The following is a 26,917-nucleotide window of genomic DNA, read 5'->3' on the forward strand; positions in this document are numbered from 1 at the left end:
TCTTTAAAAGGCTTAACCATTTCTTGATGAAGTTCTATTTAACAAAGTATGTTCCTCAGAGAGTACCAGGCTGGTTAGATTACAGCCAATCTGGAATAACACTCCACCTAACTGAAGATAGTAGCATTTAGGTTCTGTATTTTTATTTATTCATTTTTTTTAAGATTTATTTATTCATAAGAGACACACACAGAGAGAGGCAGAGACATAGGCAAAGGGAGAAGCAGGCTCCTCACAGAGAGCCTGATGCGGGACTCAATCCCCAGACCCAGGATCACACCCTGAGCCACAGACACTCAACCACTGAGCCACCCAGGTGTCCCTATTTTAATTTTTTGTAAAGATTTTATTTATTCATGAGACACACAGAGAGAGGCAGAGACATAGACAGAGGGAGAAGCAGGTTCACCGCAGAGAGCCTGATGCAGGACTCAATCCCAAGACCCCGGGATCATGACCTGAGCCAAAAGCAGACACTCAACCACTGACCTACCCGAGTGCCCCAGATTCAATTCAGGTCCTTTATATTCACAACCTTAATTACCCTTGCTGGACTGTACTGAAGACATCACTGTTCCCCACATCCTAAGAACTCTGGTTCTGATGCTTCCTTTTCTGAGTTCCAAAAAAAATCCTAAGTAAAACTGGTATAAACCTCTGAGTTCCTAATGTACTAAAAAGGAGTATCAAGGGGCCCTAACAGACCTTATTAGTTTCAGGGTGTTCAAAACCACCATTTACCTACCCGCTACTGCCTATCCACCCTAATAACCACCCACGTAACAACTGACTCTCTAAAGTGGAGCTGATCTGCAGCTGTAAGAAGAATAAGGGGTCCCCCCAAAAGACCAACAGACATAGCTTTCTTAAAAAGTTGTTTTAGGTCCCCAGACATCTTGTGAAAGAATGTGAGAACAAACAGCCACTATCAGGCCAGCTGACTGACCTGACCCACACTCTTGAGTTATCTTTGCAGGATCTAAATCCCTTTGAGCACTCAGATACCAGTCCAACTAGAGCCAGAGAACTGATGATGCTGACCTCTGCTTTTGCCGATCCTCGCTCCTTGTGACTTTGACCTGGACTCCATCACCTCAAGAGGACTTTTGCCTCAACTCCAAGCTGCATTCCACACTGCCCAAGCCCTTTCGTCAACATGTACCCTTAGCTTAGAAAGTTCCCAATTTTATCCTTCTGGGAGCCAGTGCTCTGGGGAAGAAAAAAACAAAAAAACAGTATTCTCCTTTACTTGCTGGAAGTAAAACCTTTCCTTTTCCTTTTCTTTGGCTTGGTTGTTGTCTTTTGGCTCAACACTCACCAAGAGGCAAATCAGTTTCAGGCAACAGGGCTACTCAGGATATATACTATGATCTGTACCAAATGGAGGAGATTTTCCAGCCTGGCTGCCCAAAAGGATTGAGTACCATGAACAGAAAAGGCAAACAAAAAGCAGTTCCTTCATCACCACCACTCTATGAATCCGTTACTTTTGGGAGAGGCCATGGGCCCTGAATATCACTATATTTTTCCTGGGTGTGTCAAAATATAAGGCCCTAATCACTTTCACTTTTCACTCAGGGTGCATGTGCAGCAAGCAACCTTGAGGGATGAGACAATGTCTCCCCTCTAAGACGGAGTAGGCTTGCTTCTTCCACTTACTATAAAAGTGGTAAATTCCCCAAGCTCAGTGTTTCTGGGTTGTGACACAAATTTAATGTGCGTGTGGTATCTATCTAGGCCCACCTCTGTTCACCCCATAGGAATTGAGGAACATGAGGGAATTAACACAAACCAACATCAGGAGAGGTTACTCGCTGTGCTGTAAGGAATAAACTCCTTGTTCTCTGACCAGGGAGTCTCAGGTCAATTGTGAGCATCCGTGAGCCAGTAACAGGCTGACTTACCTGGCTTGTAAGTAGTTAAAATCCCAGACATTTTGAAGTCCTTGAGGGAGAAGGTTCATAAGAGACATGAGGAGTTCAACGTGAAATATAGTGAGTTTGTGGTACCTTTCTTCTTTCTTTTTATGGAGATATAACTGACATAGAACTTTGGGTAAATTATTGTATAAGTTTTAGTTATAGAATGTGATTTGACATTTATGTTGCAATATGATTACCAAAGAGTTAACTATCCTATCACATAATTACTGTTCTTTGTAGAGAGAACATTTAAGCTCTAGTCTTTTTTGCAACTTTGAAGTATATAATACAGTGTGGTTGACTACAGTCACTGTGCTGTACATTAGATCTCCAGAACTCCATCCTTCCTCTACTTGCAAGCTGCACTTCCCTTCTTAAACAGATTACATTCATGGCCTAGTACTTGATCCACAATTTTGCCAGCATCCTACTTGCCTTACCTTTTAATGTTGTCATACTCAACAGATAAAAATCAAAATCTTGTATGAACCCAACTACCTACTTTTTCTTTGGCCAGAACTCAAGCGACCAAACATTGATCAAAAATCAAACTAAAGGGTGTATTATTTATACTACAAATTCATTTCATCCATCTCAAGTGGGCCCTCAAAACCATCTCTCAACCCTATGCAGCATTTTGTTTATCACTTCTACTCTATCAACTATTTCAGTTCCTTTGAACTCTTTAAGCTTCTGACCTTTCACACTCCCTCCTACAAATGACCTTGCCTTCTGCATCACAGAAAAAGCAGAAGCCATCAGACATGAATGCTTTCAATTTTCTATTACTTGATATATAAAACTACACAAACTTAACTGACTCACCACATTCTCTTATCAGAAGAGAGGAAGAGACTTTTCTTTCATTTGGTCCAATTCCTCCACCTATGATTTAAATCCTATCTCTTATCTTTTCAGTAATCTTATACTTCTGATTGTCTCTTCTAGGACATTCAAGCTCTCATTTTTCCTCCATTGCTTTAGTCTTTTAGGAAAAATTCCAAACACAGAGAAAGGTGGAGAAATCAGTATAACGAACCCCCATAATACCCACCATGTGATTTACAAATTGTTAATGCTATATTTACTTCTTGTTTTTGCTAAAGAATTTTGAACGTTTTATTTGAGAAAGAGAAAACATGGGTTAGCACAAACAGGGGGGAGGGGGGAGGGGTGGAAGGGAGAGGAAGAAACATACACCATGCTGAGCAGGGAGCCTGACAAGGGGCTCCATCCCAGGACTCTGAGATCATGACCTGAGCCCAAGGCAGACACTGAGCCACCCAAGCACCCCATTTGCTCAAGTATTTTAAAGTCAGTCACGGACATCAAGACATTCCACTCTGAAATATGTCAGCATACATCTCCAAAAATATCAGGACATTTTTCTATTAAATCGTAATACCATTAATAGATCTACCAAAATTAACAGTAATTGTTCAGGAGCTAATATACCTAGTCTATTTTCTTTTTCTTTTTTTTTTAAAGATTTAATTTATTTATTCATAGAGACACAGAGAGAATGAGAGGCAGAGACACAGGCAGAAGGAGAAGCAGGCTCCACGCAGGGAGCCCGACGTGGGACTCGATCCAGGGTCTCCAGGATCACGCCCCGGGCTGCAGGCGGCACCAAACCGCTGCGCCACCAGGGCTGCCCTATATCTAGGCTATTTTCAAATCTCCCCAATTATTCCACCAGTGTCTTTTTACATCTGATTTATTCAAATGAAGATCCAATTAAAGACTACATAATATATTTGGTTAGATCTCCTAAGTCTGTCCATCTAGAAGTTATCCACTGCCTGCTTTGTTACCCCTAGAATACTGACTGGATAGAATGAGCTACTTGTCCTAGAGTATGCCCTACATTCTGTTCACTTCCTTAGGGTATTAACTTGTTTATCCTCTAGATTGCCAATAAATAAGTTAGATCTACAGGCTAGATGATATGCAATGTGTCTGGCAGGAATACTTTCAGGTAACAGGGCAGACTTCGTATTATAATAAATCAGAACAAACTTAAGGTTTGTTTAGGCACTATTTGTAAAGCTGAAAGTGGTCAGTGTATTCAGGTGTTAACAGTTTAGTCCATTCTAAGGTTGTAATTCCTCACTTCTCATCTAGCACCTAGCACCTCATTCCTCACTTCTCATCTAGCACATAACCACCACCTGTGGGTAACCATCTAGCACCTAGCACCTCATTCCTCACTTCTCATCTAGCACATAACCACCACCTGTGGGTAACCTTTCACTTTGAATTGGATCCTTTCTATCAGGGTTAAACATGCCCAAGTTTGAAAGAAAAGAAAGAAGGGAGGAAGGGAAGAAAAAGAAAGAAGAGAAGAGAAGAGAAGAGAAGAGAAGAGAAGAGAAGAGAAGAGAAGAGAAGAGAAGAGAAGAGAAGAGAAGAGAAAAAAAGAAAAAGAAGGGAAGGGAAGGGAAGGGAAGGGAAAAGAAGAAAAGAAAAGAAGAAAAGAAAAGAAAAGAAAAGAAAAGAAAAGAAAAGAAAAGAAAAGAAAAGAAAAGAAAAGAAAAAAGAAAAGAGAGCGAACAAACAGAAGTCCTTGATTTTACTATCACGTACCCTCCTTTTTCAATCCTTCATTATGAACTCTCAGAGCTGCCTGTACATGACCCCATTTCTTCACATGGATTTCTGAATTCTCAAGCCCTACTCATGTCCAGCCGACTTCAGCTAAGTTGAGTCAGGCACCAAGGAAAAGGAGGGGGCAGTCAGAAGGCAGGGCTGTCTGAGAAAAGTCTCTAAGCCGCAAAATTAGAACCCTTGAGATGCTTGGAGCAAATGAAAGGTGAACATGCCGCCCCAAATATGGCCTTAGGAGGCGGCAAAGGATCGTTCAGAGACAAAGCAGACACAGGAGACACAGAAAACAAGAGAAGTCACTCCTCCAACATGGAAGTTTACATTTATAAAGAAAACCTCCATTTGTAAGGGTGTCTGTCTCCCTCTCCATACTAGAAGTGAAGGACACTACATCACCAGAGAATCTTAACCGATGGAGAAGGCACCGACTGAAATCACCACAACAGACCTTAGAAGACCGCATTTTGGCTGGTGCCTTGGGCCATCTTAGGGAGCAATGCATTCTTCCCGCTGGGAATGACCCAAGTATACCCGAGGAATACACACACGTTCATAAACTTGTTTCTCCCATTTATCTTTTATTGCAGGGGGTCTCAGCCAAGAACTCAGAAGGGTAAAAGGGAAAATCATTTTCTTCCCCTACAGAGCCTATTGCAAACTTTCTCCAGATGCCTGAAAAGAAATGTTGAAACAGCCTTCCCCCACCTTTATTACCTGCTGCTAGAGGGAGGAACTAGTTTTTCACTTTTTAAGGAACTTATTGGTTCTGTCACTAAGGAAAAGAAAGACATATATTTTAAAAGATTTTATTTCTTCATGAGAGACACAGAGGCAGAGACACAGTAAACTACTTCTGTATGAGCCTAGAGGCTGAGTAGGCTAAAATGAGGCTATAAGATACTCCCAGGTAAAACCTAGTAAGATAAATTCTAATTATGTTTTGAAGGTCCAAAAAGTGGCCAATCTGTGTACTGACATGGTCTGTGTATGCAATATAGCTATAAAAGTTCTGAATTCTTGAAAATGAGACTGTTGCATGAGCTACAGTTTAGTAAGTTTCTCCCTCAAACCATGTATCTAACACATACTCAAATTCAGCAAAGTGAGATCCTCCAGGGGCATGTATTTGACTAGAGCAAAGTCATTCAACTACTAAGCCTTCCTGCAGTTCCTTTACATCCAGTTAAGAATGAAAACCAGGGAAATGGCAAAATAGTTTATAAAAGCAGCCCGGGTGGCTCAGCAGTTTGGCGCCACCTTCAGCCCAGGCCCTGATTCTGGAGACCCCAGATCAAGTCCCACGTTGGGCTCCCTGCATGGAGCCTGCTTCTCCCTCTGCCTGTGTCTCTGCCTGCCCCCCCCCCCTTTTTCTTCTTTCATGAATAAACAAAATATTAAAAAAAAAAATGGGCAGCCCGGGTGGCTCAGCGGTTTAGCGCTGCCTTCAGCCCGGGGCGTGATCCTGGAGACCCGGGATCGAGTCCCACGTCGGGCTCCCTGCCTGGAGCCTGCTTCTCCCTCTGCCTGTGTCTCTGCCTCTCTCTCTGTGTATTCTCATGAATAAATAAATAAAATCTTAAAAAAAAAAACACAACACAACAACTTTGCGAATTCAGTGTGGAGGGGAAACATGAAAAGTAACGTCAGGAGAAAGAAAGCCAGCAAGATAAATGGTCACCCACCACTAAAAGTCTCTACTGGGTATAGCCAGGTGAACTGCCACATAAAGTAACTCCAAATCTTCTTTAAAGTTTAAAATAATCAAGAACCCGACCTGAGAAGGGAGTAAACCAAAACATATTCTCTTACTGATCAGACTTTACCTGAATTAATGTCCAAAAAGGGAAACAATTATATACAGAAATTAAGGTTTCCGTGTACACTGGTCATACATCTAACAGAAAATGGAGAAGGATTCCTGAAAATTCAGACAGAGTGAGCAGCCCCAAAGCTGAAGGCAGAGAGGCATCAATCAATTATACTACCTTTTTTTTTTTTAAGAGCTTCCAATATATGGGAGCAGAATTAACCTCAATGCCAACTAAATAGCCTAATGGGGGAAACCCTGGTGGCTCAGCGATTTAGCACCTGCCTTCAGTCCAGGGCCTGATCCTGGAGTCCCACGTCGGGCTCCCTGCATGGAGCCTGCTTCTCCCTCTGCCTGTGTCTCTGCCTCTATGTGTGTGTGTCTCTCATGAATAAATAAAATCTTTAAAAAAAAATAGCCCAATGGACTGCTGTACTATCCCCCCCCCAACAACTGTTGACAATGATTCTTACAATTATCCCTCTATACCAAAAGGTCCGCTAGAAGAGCTAGCTAGCATCTTCGGTTGTGTAAAGACAGTGTATTAACAAAGAGAGTTTCTTTTCTATGGGGGAGGAGGGACAGGGGAATCAAGACACAGATAGGGAAAAGACAGTTGCAAGCTAAAGTTAAGATAAAGGATCAGCATCCAGAGTTGTGTGACTTTTTTTTTGAAGAAGTTTTCATTTTTTAAAAGATTTTATTTATTCATGAGAGACACATACAGATAGAGGCAGAGACACATGCAGAGGGAGAAGGAGGCTCTCTCAGGACTCAACTCAGGACCCTGGGATTGGGGCCTGAGCTGAAGGCAGACGTTCAACCACTGAGTCACCCAGGCGTCCCAGCATCCAGTGTTTAAAAGCGATTACTCCAAACTAATAAAAAAGACCAATGATCGAATTGAAAAATGTGCAAAGATATGAATCAGCAAATCACAGCAGGAAAAATTGTGGAAGCCAATATACAAATGAAAAGATACTCAACCTCAGTAATCAAGGCAATGAAAATTAAAAAAACAATTTCATATCTATCAGATTGATAAAATTATATCTCAACCAAGAATTAGCAAGGTTGGGGCACCTGGATGGCTTAGTCAGTAGAGTGTGGGACTCTTGATCTCCAGTCACGAGTTCAAGTCCCACATTGGGCATAGAGATTGCTTAAATGAATTAAAAAGGAAAAAAAAAAAAGAATTGGCAAGGTCAGGGGTGAAATGGTATAACTCATTCCGGTAGAAAAACTCTTGGAAAGCAACGTGGCTAATATCTAACAATGGGATGGTATCTCTTTCAATATGACAATTCCATTTCTGGGGGTGCCTGGCTGGCTCAGGTGGTAAAATATATCACTCTTGATCCTGCAATCATGAGTTCCAGTCCCATGTGGGATGGACTTTACTTAAATAAAACTTTAAAAAGTTTATTTAAAAAAAAAAAAGATTTAACTCTATTTCTGGGTATATAAGCCCTAAAAGAAACTCAAGTACATGTGCTAAAGAGTTGGATTCATATAGTACTACTTGTAAGAGCAATAAACTAAAAATGCTAATGCCCATCAACAGAATAGATAATTGTAATGTTTCCATGTTGAATTATTATATTGCAAGGAAAACAAATGAACTACAAGTACATACATTGTAGATTAATTTGAACAATAATATGGGGGAGGTGGAGCAAGTTCCAGACTTCTCTGGAACATACTAGCATAATACTCTTTTTATAAAACTCAAAAAACAAAACTGTTTAGGAATGCACACATATGTAATATAATGCTTTTGAAGGGAACAATAAAACAGTACAAGGAAGAAGAACACAAGTACAATAATTGCAAGTAATTGTTAATTTTCAAATTCCTGTTAATTTTCAAATTTTCAAACTCCTTGAAAGAGTTCAAATTGAACTCTTTTATTGGAGTTTAATTTGCCAACATACAGCATAACACCCAGTGCTCATCCCATCAAGTGCCCCCCTCAGTGCCCATTACCCAGTCACCCCCACCCCCCGCTCACCTCCCTTTCCACCACCCCTTGTTTGTTTCTCAGAGTTAGAGGAGTCCCTCATGTTCTCCCTTTCTGGTATTTCTGATTTAGGTATTCACTTCAGTGTTTATGTTACCAATTGGCAAGCAAATATAAGCATATAAAAGTGAGTCCTACATGGATCCACAATAAATAGTTAATCTACGTCTTGCACTAAATTAAACAAGAAGACCATTAGACTAAGGTGGTTCTAATACCTTAGCAAACTGTGTAAGCAAAACCAAACCTAAGTCTGTAAAACCCAAGAACAACCAACCACAGCCAAGTAGGCTTTCCAAATAAGGCAACCACACAGCTATAGCTAATCACATAATTTCCCTGCTTTGCTTCCTTCTTTATAAAAATATTTGTTATATATTTTTTATTAAAGTTCAATTTGGCAATATATAGTATAACACCCAGTCCTCATCCCATCACGTGCCCTCCTCAGTGCCCGTCACCCAGTCACCCCATAAAAATCTTGCCCCTACCTATGCCAAATCCAAATTGACTTTTGCTTAAAAAAAAAAAGACAAAAAAACAAACAAAAAACTTAAACTGTTTAATATACTTCATTTTATCTCTTAACACACCTGAAGTCCACTGGGAACCATGAAATAAGTAGAATGAGATAAAAATAAAGACAAAAAAAGAAACAGAGGCTCAGACAGGTTAAATAACTTGCCTAAGATTAGAAGCACAGTTGGGAAGTGAATCCAAGTGTGTGTGGGACTCTGGAACCCAGAATCTCAACTACCCTGCCACACTGCCTCTTTTCAAAGAGCAGCTCATCGGGGTGCCTGGGTGGCTCAGTTGGTGGGGCATCTGCCTTCCCCTGGGGTCAAGATCTGAGAGTCCTGGGATGGAGCCCTGCATTGGGCTCCTGGCTCAGGGGGCAGTCTGCTACTCCTTCTGCTCCTCCCCCTGCCCAAATGAATAAAAAAAATCTTTCAAAAAGGGGGGAGGGGCAGCTCAGACTTCTCTGCTGAATCTGACAATACTGCCTTCCTTATTCACTTTATTACTGTGGCTTTCATGACCTCAACTTCTTAGATTCTCCTTGTACTTCATGGACTATTGTTTCACTGTATTTCTGCAGTCTCCTCCCACCCCCATTCACTTCTTAAACACCTATATTTCTCAGGGTCTATCTTCAGCCAGCTACTTAAGCAACTTTCCTACTGGGAGGAGGGAAAGGTAGAGGAATAGGAGATATATATGAGCCATCTCCATTCCTTACAAAAAAGAAAGAAAAAAAAAGAAAAGAAAAGAAAAGAAAAGAAAAGAAAAGAAAAGAAAAGAAAAGAAAAGAAAAGAAAAGAAAAGAAAAGAAAAGAAAAGAAATCCAACCACAGAGGTGCCTGGCTGGCTTAGGTAGTGGCACAGGTGACTCTTGGATCTCAGGGTCACGAGTTCAAGCCCCATGTTGCATGTAGAGATTACTTAAAAATAAAATCTTAAAATTTCTTTTTAAAAATCATATACATGAAAAACCACAACCAAGAACAAAACACACAAAAAACTTCATAAGGGTACAGAATAGTTAAGAAGTTTCACCAAAAAAAAAAAAAAAAAGAAGTTTCACCAATGGTGATTTTTACTCTAGGTCAAATTGGAGCTGTTCATCATAATCTCTGAAGTGGTATTGAAACTGCAGACTAAAGAAATTTAAACTAATAATTTAACAGAAATTAGCTTAATATAAACACAGTAGCTTTCAGTCACCATAACTTCTTGACTAAGTTTTCTTTCCAACATGAATTGATTCATTTAACACAATTGAAATTATTATATAGTGAAAGCATTGTAAGTTGAGAAGAAAGCAGCATATTAGTTATCTTTTAAAAAATTCAGCTGTGCCAGTTACACATATCAAAAAATATCAATGAACCACTGTATTCATACCAATTAAAAAAATACAGTTGCATAATTCAAACAGCCTTCTCTCTCCACTTCTTAAAATGTCTACAGAATTTTTACTAAGCAACGCATTATGTAGCCTGTACAATTATACTGCTGTGTTAGTGAACAGCCATTTTCATCTATATGCAACAAGGAAATATGAATATTTCTTAGCTAATAATTTTCATACACCGATCATGAAAGTTTGCAAGCCATGAAAGAATATTTTAAGGGGCGCCTGGGTGGCTTGGTAGTTGAGCATGTCTTTGGCTCAGGTCGTGATCCTGGGGTCCTGGGATCAAGTCCCATATAGGGCTCCCTGCAGGGAGCCTGCTTCTCCTTCTGCCTGTGTCTCTGCCTCTCTGTGTGTCATGAATAAATAAAATATTTTTTAAAGAATACTTTAAGTTGTAAATTTAAAAACAAAAATAGACTTTTCCTTTAAGTCTATTCATCAGAAAAATTCAAGTTATTATAATCTCTAATGTCTTGCTTTTCTGTAATCTTTAATTCCTGTACTTTGTAAAAAAATTGTAAAAACCCAACTGCAAACTCATAATGAGTTATTTAAAGCTTTCGCGATCATTCTTAGCATGGAATTTAAAAGCACACTTGCCTATCCACCCCAAGTATTCCATATACAGACATCCCCATGTGGCTTTCATAAGAAGTTAGTGAAAAGCCTAGGGCTACATGGGGCGTATGGACAGGACAGAAAAATGGACGTTAAAGCTGCTGAAACTGTAGCATAGATTTAAGTTATTTTTCATCACACTGAGCACTTAAATGCCCCCAAAGTAAAAAAAAATCCACCTCTTGTGAACTGCAGGCAGTCTGTTTTGTCTGTGTTCCAGAAAAATAAATAAGGCGCTGCTCTTTAGTCTGGTTCCCTTCACCTAACTGGTATGTCGTGGCATGGTTTGTTCTTTCACCAAACATTTACTGAATGCCTATCATGTCAAAGACCTGAGGCTACACTCGACTAGGACAGGCCCAGCTCCCCTGGAGTTCACATTTTAAGCAAGAAAACAGACGTTTAAGTGTATACTCACATAGGTATTTGAAGCCCTCAGACCACGTGTATTTCAGATTTGGGAAGTTTCCAGACTTTAAAAAGGAGTGGACCCTGAAGCAGCATCCCATATAATCAAGGAGTATTTCTGCCACAGAACATAAGCCATATATACACAACTAGGTGGGGGGAAAATAGGCTAGCAAGTTTCATGTCAGGCCAGGTTGTGGCTTGAAAGGAGTCCAAATCATATACAGTTCTGCCACTAAGTGATGTGTGAAAAAAACTGCAGTTTTCATAGCATTCTAGATCTTCAAATTCTGGGAGACCACTGACCTGTAATAGCTAAGAGGAAGATTATGTGGCACAAAGTCAGGACGACCCCAGAAGTGAGAAGTTAGTAGGAGTTAGCCACCCAAGAGATGGCATTTATTGAGCACTTATTATATGTCAAAACTCTTCACAGTAACTCACTTAACAACCTCAAATCGACCTCAGAAGATAAGGGCTAATATCATCCTCATCCCATAGGTGAGGAAACTAAATGTTATGGAGGTGACCACGCTTACCTGAGCTCATACAACCTAATAGCTTGCTGACTCACTCGCAGTATACTTACTGCGTGATCCTAGAAATGGTTTACTTGCTCTGAGTCTCAATTTCCTCATCAATAGAGTGGAAATATCCTATGGGATTGTTTGGGGAACTGAACATACACATTCACAAAATGTCCTTGGCACTTAAGTGAGGGCTAATTTGGCCCAGCAAGGGAAATATACAAAAGCACTCTAACCAGAAACACTACTCAGACTGGTATCTGGGTCTGGGTCAAAGATATAATATAAAATACTTTAAACAAAAAAAGAAAAATACAGTTATTACCAGAATTTTTTTCATGGCCTCAGCATCCCAGTTATGCTGCAATGTAGCCCCTTTGCTCTCCCTGTAGAGAGCGCTGAAGCTCCCTCCCTGGGAACTCTGGAGACCATCTTCTTCTGTCTGCCAGGAGAGGACCTTATGCCAATTCCCTATTATATAGACCAGGACTCTCTAATTAATGACTGGGGAGGAGAGAAGAGAGATTCAAAGGGGCAAAGAGCGTAGGAGAGAAAACATCCAATCATGTGAAGGCCTTTCTCAAGCTATACCCACCACATGAAGATATCAGTACCTGGCCCACCCAGCATACTGCCCACCTCCACTCCAATGCCTTGACTCCTAGATTGAAGCAGTTACTGTTATATCTCCAGATGTGTAAGGGAAGAAGTATGTTTGATAATCACTGATCCAACTAAGTAGCCTCATTAGTGGTTCTCAAAGTGTGGGGACGAGCAGCAGCACTGAGGAACTTGCTAGAAATGCACATTTTTAGGCCCTTTTCCAGGCTTAAAGAACAAATGGGGGGAAACCCAGTGATCAGTGCTTAACGAGCACTCCAGGTGATTCTGGTGCCTCCCAGAGTTTAAGAACTACAGGTCTAAACTCTCGTTTACATAGGAAACAAAACTAAAACCATCTGATTGAAGGAAGGCTCAAGAATCTGTGTTCATTTAGGAATACCTGGGTGGCTCAGTCAAACCTCTGCCTTCGGCTCAGGTCATGGTCCCAGGGTCCTGGGATCGTGCCCCACAACAGGCTCCCTGCTCAGTGAGGAGCCTGCTTCTCCCTCTGCCCCTCCCCACCCTCCTCTCTCAAATAAATAAAACCTTAAAAAAAAAAAAAAAGAATGTCTGTTCATGGGGTATCTGGATGGCTCAGGCAGTAGAGCATGCAACTGATGATCTTGAGGTTCTGAGCTCAAGGGCCACATAGAGTGCAGAGATTACTTTAAAAAAAAAAAAAAAGGTGTGTATTCACATATTAAGAAGTTCCTAAAAAAACTGGGGCACCTGGGTGACTTGGTTAAGTGTCCAACTCATGATTTCGGCTCAGGTCATGATCTTGGGGTTGTGGGACTGAGCACTGAATGGGGCTCTGCACTCAACATGGTGTCTGCTTGAGATTCTCTCCCTCTTCCTCTGCTCCCCCCCTTCCCCCATGTTCTTTCTCTCTAAATAAATCCTAGAAAAAAAAGTTCCTAAAAAAAAAAAAATACTAAATGGCATTTATATTATCTTCCTGGTGAAACAAAACATCTAAATACTTTTTAAAAAATAAAGATACTAGTTGGAATACATAGTTAGAAAAAAATTATTCCCATTCTTATCAGTTTTTAAATAGGGCAGAATTATTTCCCATATCTGAATTGTGAAAATTCTTTGAATTTTTTTCCTGAGGAATGCCTGTAGAATGGGAAGAGAGAAAAGAGAAAGATTCTCCCCATATAAATTTCCTACTTCTCAAACATTCACAACTTAAAAAATGTTTTTACAAAGAAATCATTAACAATTCCTGGACATATATCAGGTGTTATTTTCCCTTTCCTCAAGGGAAACAACACATCTGGCAAAAACTTGAATTTTTTTGGCAGCCATTACCTTCTTTAAATAATCTACTTGTATTTGGTCTTGCTTTTACTCTTAAATGTAAGAATGAAATAAACTCAAGAATTGAAAGGAGAGCTTAGGAAACACAGCTATCTTCTATCATGGGAAATACCCATGACACCCGAAAAGAGAGATACTCGAAAAAAGTTTTTAAGGCTTAAATGCATTAATCTTTTTTAAAGTAGCAAAGTGTGTGAGAAAATTCCCAATAGTGTTTCAGGTATCTCTGGAATTAACTAAAAAAAGGAACTTAGATTCTCAACTGCCAAAATTAGCTATTACATTGTTTTTTTTAAAAAGAACTTGTGATTAAGTTTTCTTAACAAGTCACAACATGATCCATCCACACACTCATAAATCAACCAAGAAAACAAACTCTTTATCCAGGTATCATAAACTGATCCACTGGGAGTAAACACTTTGGATAAGAATTAGGAGATCTCTTATTGAACAGGATTTGTCATCTTGGCAGAAATCTAAACCAAGGTGGTAAATTCCACAACCTAATAAAACATCATGCATAGGGCAGCCTGGGTGGCTCAGCGGTTTAGTGCCGCCTTCAGCCCAGGGCCTGATCCTGGAGACCCAGAATCGAGTCCCACGTTGGGCTCCCTGCATGGAGCCTGCTTCTCCCTCTGCCTGTGTCTCTGCTTCTCTCTCTGTGTCTGTCATGAATAAACAAATAAAATCTTTAAAAAAATAAAATAAAATGTCATGCATAAAAATAAATAAAAAAAGAAATTAAAAGCAAATGGTTTTTGTTGCTTCATTCCTACACATTTTTACATTTGTGTGTTATAAATAAAACATTTGTGACAACTGCAGTGTTTTAAGCTATTTGCCAGTTATAAAAGCTGAGTGTCAATCATAAATTCCTTAGGTTTGATTTTTATTTTATTTTATTTTTTTAGGTTTGATTTTTAAATTGCAAATTAGAAAAGTATCCTTTAAATCAAGGATAAGAAGGGAGGAACTCTTGGAGGCAAAAGTAGTAACAAAACCTAAAATTATAGTAATATCAGATACTACATGAAAACCTGATGCAGAGTGATTCTTTTAAATACAGAGTGCATGTGTTTCCATTCTTTTAGTGTATACTACATACAGAATTGGAGAGAAAATGGAAGCTTTAAGTGGAGAGAGTTAGCTTTTTTTCTAGTCAACATTTAGGAAAGCTTTCAAAAGGATTTTTCTTCCTGTATTATTCCTAGCTGTAGTCCTAAACTATATAAGAAATGAACACTATTCCAACCTACTGGCAGTCCAAATCATCACGTGATTCATCCTTCCACTCAACAAACACGTGTTTAGCGCTTACCCTGCACTAGGCACCCACACAGATCCACCCCAATTTGAAAAGTTCATCTTCTCAGGAGAAACTGATAATAAAATTATATCAGGATGTAAGGGCCGCAATAGAGCCCATATTTAAAATGCTGTCAGCAAAACCAAATATTTCCTGAGAATATGGCTGAACTTTCCATATTTAGGATTTCCCTTAAACTGAAAACCGTTTCTAGTATGCTTATATTTTTAGCTGCACCTCTTAAAGCAACAAGTTCTATGAATTCACTGACAGCTCTGTAAAATGGCAGAGAATTTCTTTTTCCTTAGGCCTAAAACTACCTTCTCTAAGTTGAAAAGCCTCTAGCTTCAGTATTTCTAAGACGCTGAGACCCAGACATTAGGAAGATTATGATTATGTAAATTACAAATCATAACTTTCTCAGACTCTTTTTTTCTCAGGTGATTTCACTCAAGTATTATTACCTCTTGGATTTTTTGATAGAACCATGTATGGTTCATCTTTGTATTACTAAGTCACACATTCTTAGATCACTTTAAAGTCACGTAATTTAGGGGTTTTTTTTTAGCCAAAAATAACCTTTTAAATTTGCCAGCATTGGTTACATATTACTCTTGATTATATCTAAAAAATGCTTAAATGAACACCACCACTAAAGGATGAGAATATGACAACTGTAGCTATCAGAATTTCATTCAACGAAGGTCTATAAATGCCCAACAGGGGCAGCCCAGGTGGCTCAGCGGTTTAGCGCCGCCTGCAGCCCAGGGTGTGATCCTGGAGGATCCAGTCCTGCGTTGGGCTCCCTGCATGGAGCCTGCTTCTCCCTCTGCCTGTGTCTCTGCCACTGTCTCTGAGTCTCTCATGAATAAATGAATAAAATCTTTAAAATAAATAAATAAATGCCCAACAGGCATCATGATCTAGCTTATTTGCTAATTTGGCTTTGCAGGACAAAATGTGACATGCAATTAACATATTCATGGAGAGGTAGCTACAATTTTGTATTCACAGCTTTAATGAAAGCAAATTGTCTTAAAAAAAAAAAGGAAAATTATCTTAAAGTTACCAATAATAAGTAGAAATAGAGTGCAGCACCCAGTGTCTTTCCCCCAGTACAGATCTCCTTCTCCCTAACATAAAGTCATAATACCGAAGCAGAAGGTAAAACTTCGGAGATTTTACTAATTAGAAGGCAAACTCACCTCTGCAGTTTTGGTCTGAGAGGAACAGATCTCCACCAATGCTACTTTAGGATCACACTTGATTTACCAAAATATCATATAATTGCTTTCTTGGGTTCAGACTAACAGCTAATAACCCACACTAGCTATTTGTGATTCCACTCCATCCTCAACTCCTTCCTCCACCACAAATGTTCTCAAAATCCATCAATCCAAAGGGTCTTCTCTCTCCCAGGTGGCTTAAACAGGGTTTCAGCAACACTCACTATCCCATACACCAATATCACTCTTCAGCAGTGCTGAGGAAACACACATTACTCCTGATGCTTCGCTCCCTCTTCCACGTGTCCCACCATCATCTCTAAAAACTGTACAAAGATGTTTCCTCACTGAAAATTAGCACATAACCACAGGTGAAATTTAGATAGCAACATTTCTCCCCTTCTTTATATCCTAAATCATGCAGGAGTATTTCTGGGTGTGTTTTTAAATATTTTTCTGCCAAAATCTTCCCTAGTAGCATATTAATAATTAAATAATGAAATCCCATGGTAAATTTTAGTTCCCATAAAGGTAAACATATAACCATGAAAACTAAAATCTATGTTTAAAAATTTTTAGATATCAACTGCTTTTGCTTTTTATATCATATGACAAGAAGATCACATTTTTCTTTTTTTTTTCAATGTTAATTTATTTAAGTAATCTCTATACCCAACGTGGAGCTGAAACTCATGACCTCAAAATCAGGAGTCACATGTTCTTCTGACTAAGCCAGACAGGTGCCCTAAGGACACATTTTTCAAAAAGTTTATTCCTTCTTCCACTACAGCTTCTCCAGAGACCTATTTCACGAGTAATGCACATAATGAAGATCCCTTGTTGACCAATTTCAGTTTCCTTAATTAGCTGTCCATTTTTCTACTAAGTACATAATTTAATTTACAGAAGTCTAAAAAAAAATTTTTTTAAGTTTAAATTACTTCTTTATAAGAACCTGGTCACTATAAGCCTTGTTAACTATCTTTTTTTAATATTTTAGTTATTTATTTATATATTTTTATTTATGATAGTCACACAGAGAGAGAGAGAGGCAGAGACACAGGCTCCATGCACCGGGAGCCCGACGTGGGATTTGATCCCGGGTCTCCAGGATCCTGCCCTGGGCCAAAGGCAGGCGCCAAACTGCTGCGCCACCTAGGGATCCCCCTTCTTAACTATCTTAAATACAATGTATAATCTATGCTGCACGCCAGTTAAACAAAATCTCATTTCAGCTTAAGGTGTATTACTGAGTTTTTAATTTCACATTATCAAATAGTTAAAGCCCAATTTTCACTCTTTAAACAATTTCAGGGTAATGGTGTGTAGGTGGGGAACTCATAAAAATTGAAGGAAAAAAAATGAGTCAAGTGATTGCTAAATGTTACCATAACAAATATATCAAACATCTTTACATACAAGCCCAGAGACTAATAGCTCTTTGAACACAGGGACCACTGTCCTCATCTTTGTCTATTCCAAAGTAGTATTCTCTCTCTACTGTATTGATTCTATCCATTTCTTGATAGCTAAAAATGTATTACAAGTTACATGATGAAGAAGAAACAGTAAGACTTCTGAAAACATAGTATTTTTTAATAAGAATGAATGTTTAAGGATAGTCACTATTCGATTGCTTATGTAACAAAAAATTAGAAACATAAATCAACAGGAGAGAAGATAGGGTACATCCATACAACAAAATATTATGTAGCTGTAAAGATGACAACCGCAGAGCTCTAAATACCTGCAAAGATGCCAGCACTAATGACACCCCTAAAAATGCTCCCTTTGGGGTTCCAACTATAAAATACGCATTTTGGTGGAAGTACGCCCTTACCCAGCAAGGTATATACTAAGTTTCCTTGGTAAAAACCAAACAGCACAGGAAACAACCCTGGTAAGGCCAAAACTAGATGGGAGAAGGGGCTAATTTAAGCTGTATACTGCTAATTTAAGCTTTAAATATTAAAGGTGGACATTAAGAGAAACTTTAAGTTTTTCTTTTAATTTTTTTTTTATTTATTTATGTATGATAGTCAGAGAGAGAGAGAGAGAGGCAGAGACACAGGCAGAGGGAGAAGCAGGCTCCATGCACCGGGAACCCCATGTGGGATTCGATCCCGGGTCTCCAGGATCGCGCCCTGGGCCAAAGGCAGGCGCTAAACCGCTGCGCCACCCAGGGATCCCGAAACTTTAAGTTTATATCATTTTACCAAGTCAGTAGCACATGAGTTTAAAACCATTTAATGTGATGGCTATTTCAAAACAATTTAAATGAGACATAATGTTCAGTAATTCTAGAAGGCTCTCTATATTGCATACTGGAAAAATGGTATTGAGGAACATGTATTTGAAATTTATCAAGCATTTTTTGTTCATCATTATGGCACCAAAGGAAATTCTTTGGTACCTCTACCATTCCTAGGACAGGAGCAAGGCTGTAGTGTAGCGTAATAATTAAGAGTGCTGCCTCTACTGCCCAATTGCTGGGGTTTGGATACTGGCTTCTACACTGGCATATGTTAACTGACATATTGAAAAGTCAAAAGATTAAATGAAATTAATATTACAGTTGAGAAAAAAGTGTCTGTGAACTAAAAATGGAAAAATATTAAAATATTTTAAGAGAAAGAAGTATACTTAAGCAGGAATTATTTTAAATAATCAAAACATTTTGGAGCGAAGTAGGGTTTTTTCCATCCTAAACCAGATCTCTTTAAATCTTAATATTGTCCTTTTTCTTGTCATTCTTTCCAATATTAATATGGTTAATTTAGAAGCTTACCAAAAATTAAAATTTTTAATCTTTGTAATTTTAAAGTTAATTTTCCAGTTTGTGATCAAGGTTCTTTTTGTTTCTTCCTAGTGACCTACTGTACTCATCTGCTGCTCAGTAGTATTACCTCCACCAGAGGGCAGACAAAAGGAAGACAAAGCTGGGAAACAAAATTAACAACTTTGTTAGCTTCCAGAGAAGCATTAGCAATATCACCAAGAAACTTTAAACAGGACTATCATTAAAGGATTCTCGGAGACAGTCTTCTCCATTGGAAATAGTATCAGATAAAATTCAGCAAAAAAGCTGGCAAACATTAATTCATGCACTTATTTATTCCTTCAAATACCTAAGTTACAACCACATGCCATGCACATTCCAGGCTCTAGGGATTTAGCAGTAAACAAAACAAACAAAAGGCCCTGTTGTCATGGAGCTTTACTCTATATCTGTCTAGGAGACAGATAATAAAGCACATAAATAAACAACAATTTCAAGTACAGATAAGTACTATGCAGGAGAAAAAACCTGCAAGAAGTCAGCAGCAAGGAAGACTTTTTTTTTTTTTTTTACTCTTTATTTATTCATGAGAGACACACATAGAGAGAGAGAGGCACAGACACAGGCAGAGGGAGAAGCAGGCTCCATGCAGGGAGCCTGACATGGGACTCGATCCCAGGCCTCCAGGATTACACCCTGGGCTGAAGGTGGCGCTAAACCGCTGAGCCACTGGCGCTGCCCCAGGAAGACTATTTTTAAATAAATTAATCTGTAAAGCCTGAATGAAATGATCGAATGATCCATGCCTTAAATGGGAAAAGAGCATTCCAGGAAGAATAAAGAGTAATGCAAAAGTCCTGGGGCAGAAACTCTAACCTGGCATGATGAATCAACAGCAGAGAGGATAGTGAGGCTGGAGGGGAATAAGCAAAACAGAAGAGATTAGAGGGGGTAGGAAGGAGCCCAACCACATAATCAAAAGGGCCTCCTGACCACAGTAAAAACTTCAGATTTTATCTAACAGTAATGAGTTCTGTTGCCTGAGACTGGAAGCTGAAAGACCAGTTAGGAGCTACTGCTGTAGTCCAGGCCCAGGAAGATGGTGGTTTGATTCAGGGGTAGTGTCAATAGAAATAAAAAATAGCCAAATTTGGAAAAATAATGTTAGAACCCATTACAGTTGCCAATGGGGGAATGGATGTAGGGTGAGTGAAACAGAATTAAAGATAACTCTCAGGATTTTTAGCTTGAGCAACCGGATGGATGATAACACCATCTACTGAGGAGAAGCAGCAGCTATAGCCAGTGAAGTAGGATGAAAATCAGAGTCCGTGTCCCAGAAACCAAGCAAAAATGTTTCAATACAAAGGAGTTATCTATCACCTGTGTGAAATGTGGCTAAGAGAAATCTAATGTGACAAGACCGATGTCACTGGCGATCTCGAGAACAGTTTTTTTTCATACCACAGGAAGAATAGTCTCTCTGGAGTGGGTTCAGAAGAGGGGAGACTGGGAGTTGAGAAGTAGATGTAGCCTACATAGACTCTTGCAAGGATTTTTGCTGTTGTTTATGGACACAAAGTAGCTTTATTATTTTTTGAAGTTTTAACATTTCATTTTTTAAAAATTCAAACTTAAAGTTGAAAAAAGTAGAACAGTGAATAAATACTCTTAGATTCACTAATTGTTAATATTTGCCAGGTTTGCTCTATCAGTCTCTCTTCATATGTCGTAATTATTATTGTTTGCCCATTTGAGGGTAAGTTGAAGATATTTTGACCATTTACTCCTAAATAATTCACTGTGTATATTCTAACAAGGGTATTGTCTTAAATAACCATAGTACAGTGATCAATTTCAGGAAACCTACCACTGATGCAATATTATTATTCAATATTTTCAGTGCATATTCATATTTTGCTAGTGTCCGGATAAATGTCTTAGGTCAGTAAGATTTTCCAATCCAGGATCTGTGTTGCATTTTGTCAGGTATTTTAAACTCCCTTTAATGTAAAACACTTCCTTTGCCTTTGTCTTTCACGATGTTAACATACTGGAAAAGAACAAACCAATTACTTTGTAGAACAATCCTCAGTTAAGGTCCCTCAATTGTTTCCTCTATGTAGATTTTGTTTATGCATTTTAGAAAAACCACAGAAAAGCAATGATGTGCCCAGTTCAAGCACATGGAGAGGAACCTGTTTATCCTGCTATTGCTGATGTTAACTTTGATCACTTGGTTGAGATGGTGTCTGCTAGATTTCTGCACTATGAAGTTATTCCTTTTCCCTGTGGTCAGTAATCTCTGGAAAGACCATTGGAACCTATATTAGTACTCTGTTCCCCACCAAAGTTTCTCCATTAGCAACACCTGCATCGATCAACATGACCATAATGGTGGCAAGCTAGTCACTTTTCTAATTCTACTGCTCCTTCTACATTTTTATTGGCAATCTACTAGAGAATTCATTCTCCTTTTTCATTATGAACTTGTGGATTCTTATTTTATTCAATGGGTTATAATCCATTACTATCATTATTCATTTGAGGCTCAATTTTTCCCAGATTTGGCTGTTCAGGTTAGTTCCTACATCTTTTGGATGTGCTATCACTATTTTGGATAACACTTACCTTGCGTTCTAGGCTAATCTACTTTCCTTGCCCTCCAGACATTTAGATCTGGGCATTACCTGTGCTCACTGCCCCGAGGGGTGTCATCGCTTCTAGACCTTTCCATCAGACAAAGCTAGGAAATATATAACTCTCATTCTAATCCAACACCAGAGAGTGCCTTCTTCCATTTCATATCTTTATTTCCTTTCTCCACAGTGAAAACCTTACCTCAAAAAATATCAATGAATTTACTCATGCTCATTCCTATGATACATACAAAATGGTTCAAGAATTGCTTTATCTCTAGGACTATAAAAAACCAGTTTACTACAAGGGTTCAAGTTTTTTTTTTTTGGGGGGGGTGGATTTGCAGTCCTTTCTATCTTTAGATTAAAGGTAGATAGCCAAAGTACTGTATTAAAAACTTACTTGGATATTCCTTTTCTTCAGAGAGTTCATGTTATTCACTGAAATACAGTTGGCTCATTTGCTGCTGTTTGCATTCAGTTTTGCAGGGTTTTTCTTTCAACCTTGTTAGTTTTATTTTTGAACATATAAAACAAACAAGTTTTCAAAACTCAAAACTATAAAAAAGATATAATCACAGCAGTGCCGTTTCCTCCACTATGCCTTCCCTGTAGGTAACTAATGAGTTTCTGGTTATCCTCTCTTGTATTTATTTTTTATTCTATCAAAAAAGTATGTTTTCTCAAAAAAAAGTCTTAATGTGGAGAGAAGTGGGACAGGATAGTAGATCAAGAAAATAATTTTAAGATGGGAGACAGAATGTATAATAATGTAGATGATTCTGTAGAAACTGAATTGAAATTGTAGTAGAGACAGGATAATCTATCCTTAGAGTAGGGAAAATATCTATCAAAATATCTTCTGATTTAATTTGAGGAATATCAGAGGGTTCCCATATTCCAAAATAAGACTGCCATTCCAAAATAGTTGTATCTATATGGCTCTAGAAAACCCACATTAAAATGGGGTTATTATTTTGGAAGGATAATCATACTTTCACTACCTATTAATGTCAACAGAAGAAAATCTGCCCTCCTAAGAGGGAGATCTTGAACTTGGAGCCAGACATTGAACCAGGAACAGAGAGGTAAGACGAGAGTGGCTGGCATAAGGATTTGTACAATGACATAGATGGACAGTAACGATCATGCTGGAAAAATAAATCCACATCTCTGGCACGTCTTGGAAAATTTACAAGAAATAGAGGGTCATTCCTCAGGTCCTGGCCCAAAGTCAATGCCGCACAGAGGAGAGAAAGTGGACTTCAGATTCAGAGAGGTCTGGCCTTGAATCCCAGCTGGATGACTGAACAGCTACATGATCACAGGCAAGTTATTTAAGATCTCAGGGGCATAGTTGCCTTACCTATAGAACTGGATAATGTCTCCTTTGCCAAGGATATAAATAGAATAACATATAGCATCACCCTCGGCCCAGAACAAATGTCTAATAATTAGTTCCTACAATAGATGCAGGGTAAACCAGTCAGCAAGGTAAAGAACTAGTAACAAAGTGTACTTTAGTAACACGCCTGAAAAAAAAATCAGAGAAATCACACCATCTCAGGCAGTACTTGGTAAGGGCAGAAAAATGTCCGATACTTTGTTCCAATTCTCAATTTTCAAAATGTCCCAGAATCTATTTTTAAAGTGTAAAAATATGTGCTGACATACTAAAACACCAATGACTTAAAAGAAACAATTCTGGGGAGATGCTGATCAAATGGTGCAAACTTCTGGTTATAAGAGAGTAAGTAAGCTCCAGGGATGTCAAGTACAGCACGGTTACTACGATTAGTATCCTACACTTGAAAGTTGCTAAATACACGCACACACATGCCCGCACATGCGCAGGTAATTATGTGAGGTGATGACTGTGTTAACCAACCTTACTACGGTCATCATTCTGCAATATATGTGAATATCAAGTCATCACGTTGTATACTTTCAATTTCTATCATGTTATTTGTCAATTACATCTCAATAAAGCAGTGATGCTACAGGTTAACACAAAAGACCAATGACTCAGAATAACCTCCTAACCGGTGCCGATGGCTCAGAGATGAACTTGAATGTATTAAAAGCCTGCAAGCCACATTAACTGATTTTATAAACATGTACACACAAGAACAGTCAACCTCGTTCCATAAAACGATATTTTAAAAGTTTCTATTTCAGTTTCAAATTCATCTACAAACCAAAACGCAACATGGAAAATCCTAAAATGATCTCTGGCCAAATACTTGAAATGCACAATAAACTTTCAGAGCCTCAGATCAGTAATAACCGAAAAGCCCCACACCGTAGAGCCTTAAAATGTACAACGGCAAAGAGACTCCAAGCATACAATTTTAGGTCTCCAAACCGTTCTTTTCCTGCAGGACTAGAAAAGACCTCCCTTTCATCTTAAATAAGCAGTGTGTGCCCTGTGTTCTAGAAGATGTACTCAAAGGTCGCAATCTCAGTTTGCAACACTAAGAAGGAATGATCATAAGGCGTTCTGATCAACAACTCAATCTCCAACGTCTCAAGAAAACTTCCCCGCAGGGAGCTAATCCGCTCGCCGAGCCTATTCCGCCGGCGGCCGAAAGAGAGAAAGATGCATCCACGTCCCCTACCAGGAAAGAAAGGGGAGGAGGGCGAGAAAGGGGAAGAGACACACACCAGAGGGAGGGATGCAAAGTAACAAAGCGCCGCTTCTATAAACAAATCGTGAAGTTTTGGAAATTCAGTCCTCCCTTACCGTACAGCGACAAGTATCAGAATAGAAGGAAATCATTTGCTTTGAAGCAGAAAAAGGAGGCGGAGAGACATGGAAAACATTTTATCATGTACAGAATTTACAAGAATTCGTAACCCATCACCGCCACCCCCCACCCCCAACAGCGGGCATATCGTTTCCAAAGCAAATTTCACACGAAACCACTAGTCTCCTTTTTAGCGCTCAGCGGAAAACTTTTACGAGCCTTCCCAGAGCTCCCCTCCCAGGAACCCCGCTGGGCGGCCCCGCAGACCCGCGCTTTCCGGGGCAACCGCGAGCGCGAGCCCCGAGTGCCCCCGCGAGGCCTCGGGGCGCAGGCACCGGCCGGGGGGCCGCAGGCCGCCCCCGCGCTCCCCGGAGCCCGCGCTCCGAGCCGCCCAGGGAGCGCCCCAGCCGCGCCCGCCCCGCGCCCGCCCCGTCCCGTCCCGTCCCGTCCCGTCCCCCGAGCCTCCGGGCAGGCTCCGCCGCCCAGGGCGCCCGGCCCGGCCGTCCCCGCGCCGCCGCCGGGCGGGGTTCCGGCGGGGCGGCCCCGAGGCGCCCCCCACGCCCCCCAGCGGGGAGCCCCGGCACCCCCCACCCCCGGCGGGGCGCCCCGACGAGCCGCCGCGCGTGCGACCGCCGCCCACCTGGAGGAGCCGGGCCCGCGTCGGCCGGCCGCGGCGCGAGTCGGCGGAGAACTCAGCAGCCCCCGGAGCGCAGCGCCCCGCCGAGACCAGCGCCGCCGACAGCCGCCGGCCACACCCAGGCCCGCGCCGCCCAGCAGCCGACTCCGCGGCGCGCCGGGCCCGGGGCGGGGACGTGGCTCGAGGCGCGAGGCGCGAGGCACGAGGCGCGCGGGCCCGGCCGGGGACGCGCCGCGGACACGCGCGCAGCCTGGAGCGCGCGCCGCCGGGGCGCGGGGCGCGGGGCGGGGGCCGCGCGCCGCTTCTGCTTCCTATTTTCTCTCTCGTTTCCTGCTAGAAGGAGAAGAAAAACACGAATTCCCAGGCAGTTTCGTTTTCTTGTCGTTGCGGCGCCGGGACGCCGGAGCACACACTTCTGAGTTGCGCCCGAGTGGTGTGGCCGGTTTCCTTCCTGACCCCGCGGAAGCCTCGGTTTGCTCGCGGGCAAGGAGGAGGGGGTGGGGGTGGGGGTGGGGAGGCTGATGGAGGAGACCCCGGGGTCCCGTGTAGGTTGAACAGTCCGGAATTCTACGTGTCAGAAAGTAAACCGGAGCCAGCCCAGAGTCCCACGGAATCGCTCTGCAGTCCCAGCTCTGCTAGCGTCGCTTGCTTGGGTGACCGTGTACGTCTCAGGGACTGCGCTTGGTCACGGGCAAAACAGGGACAACGACACCGGCCTCCCAGAGGTGCTAAAATGTGAACCGAGACGCCGTTTGCACAGAGCCTGCCTGGGAAGAAATGACCCCCCCCCCCCCCCGGGAAGTTCTTGTTGCTGTCGTCGCTCGTGAAGCCAGGCCTCTCCGATAACCCTGGCAAGTCGCTCATCTCTGCAGGAGTTAAAACATCATATACATCTCAACAGACTTTTTTTTTTCCCCCCTTTCTCCACATTTCTCAGGGTGTTTTATGTTTCTAAATGTCATAAAACGAATGCAACTACCCAATTTGCTTCCTCTGAAGTCGGTGCCGCCCGGGAGCAGTTTTCCTTCCTCTCCCCACCCCCATCTTTCTTCTGAGTTAATTCCAGTTTGACAGACTGTTGCTATAGCATTCCTTCTCTGACGTCAAACAATTTAAAGAAACCGCCCTGGGTAATGAACACTGCAGAGGAGTTCTTTGTGGAGTTCTGTGCTGGAGAAAGGTCTGAACAATGTAAGAGAACTTTAACACCTCCGCAGCTCTGCATTCCTTCCTCTGCGGCAGCTTCCCACTATCACCTGGAATAAATTTCCTAGTCCCTTAAAAGAGATGATGCCATGCGAAGCACGGTCTGATGGCGACTGTGCAGGAAATGTGGCCGTTTTGTATAAAAGCCAGACTGTGACAAAAATGGAAACTATCCTAGCGCTAGGAGGGTAAAATTATAGGCGTTCTACCCCCCCCCCAAATTTTTTTTTTCATTTTCCCTTATGTGGGGTGCCTTTTCCATTAGGAAGAAAGAGAAGAAATGTCAAATGTTCGACATCCCAAAAGTGTCAGAAAAGTTGACTGAGACTTGACTGGTTTGCGTCTGTCCCTGTGTGTTTTAATGATTAAATCCTGAACGTTTGCACTGTCATTTTTTAAAGGGGATCAAAGGGAAATGATTATTTAAGGAACTCCTGTTAGACACCAGGCTTTCTGCTTTCTGGTATTGTCCTCAGTTCTCATAATGACCTTGCGATGTGCGCTTTACCCCCATTTTGCAGATAAGAAAACTGAAGTTCGGTAAGATTAAGGAATTTGCCTCAAGTCACACAGCAAATAGCAGAGGAACCCAGATTAGATTGACTTCAAAACCCACTTTCT

At 40.8% G+C, this 26,917-nt stretch overlaps 1 protein-coding gene across 2 annotated transcripts in view; it reads right to left on the reverse strand.

The window, feature by feature from the left end:
- GNB4 (G protein subunit beta 4) overlaps positions 1-25,269 on the reverse strand; it is a 58,674-nt gene extending 33,405 nt beyond the window's left edge. Inside the window, exons 1-2 of one of the 2 annotated variants that reach the window (XM_055307658.1) lie at positions 25,094-25,269; positions 1,042-1,209 (exon numbers count right to left, since the gene is read on the reverse strand). The gene's annotated coding sequence lies outside the window, so the exon portion shown is untranslated. The remainder of the gene's footprint in view (positions 1-1,041; positions 1,210-25,093) is intronic. The other variant, XM_055307657.1, reaches the window with a different exon arrangement.
- Between the last annotated feature and the right edge of the window lie 1,648 nt (positions 25,270-26,917).

Source organism: Nyctereutes procyonoides, unplaced genomic scaffold (genome assembly GCF_905146905.1).
Source record: "Nyctereutes procyonoides isolate TBG_1078 unplaced genomic scaffold, NYPRO_anot_genome, whole genome shotgun sequence".
NCBI lineage: Eukaryota > Metazoa > Chordata > Mammalia > Carnivora > Canidae > Nyctereutes > Nyctereutes procyonoides.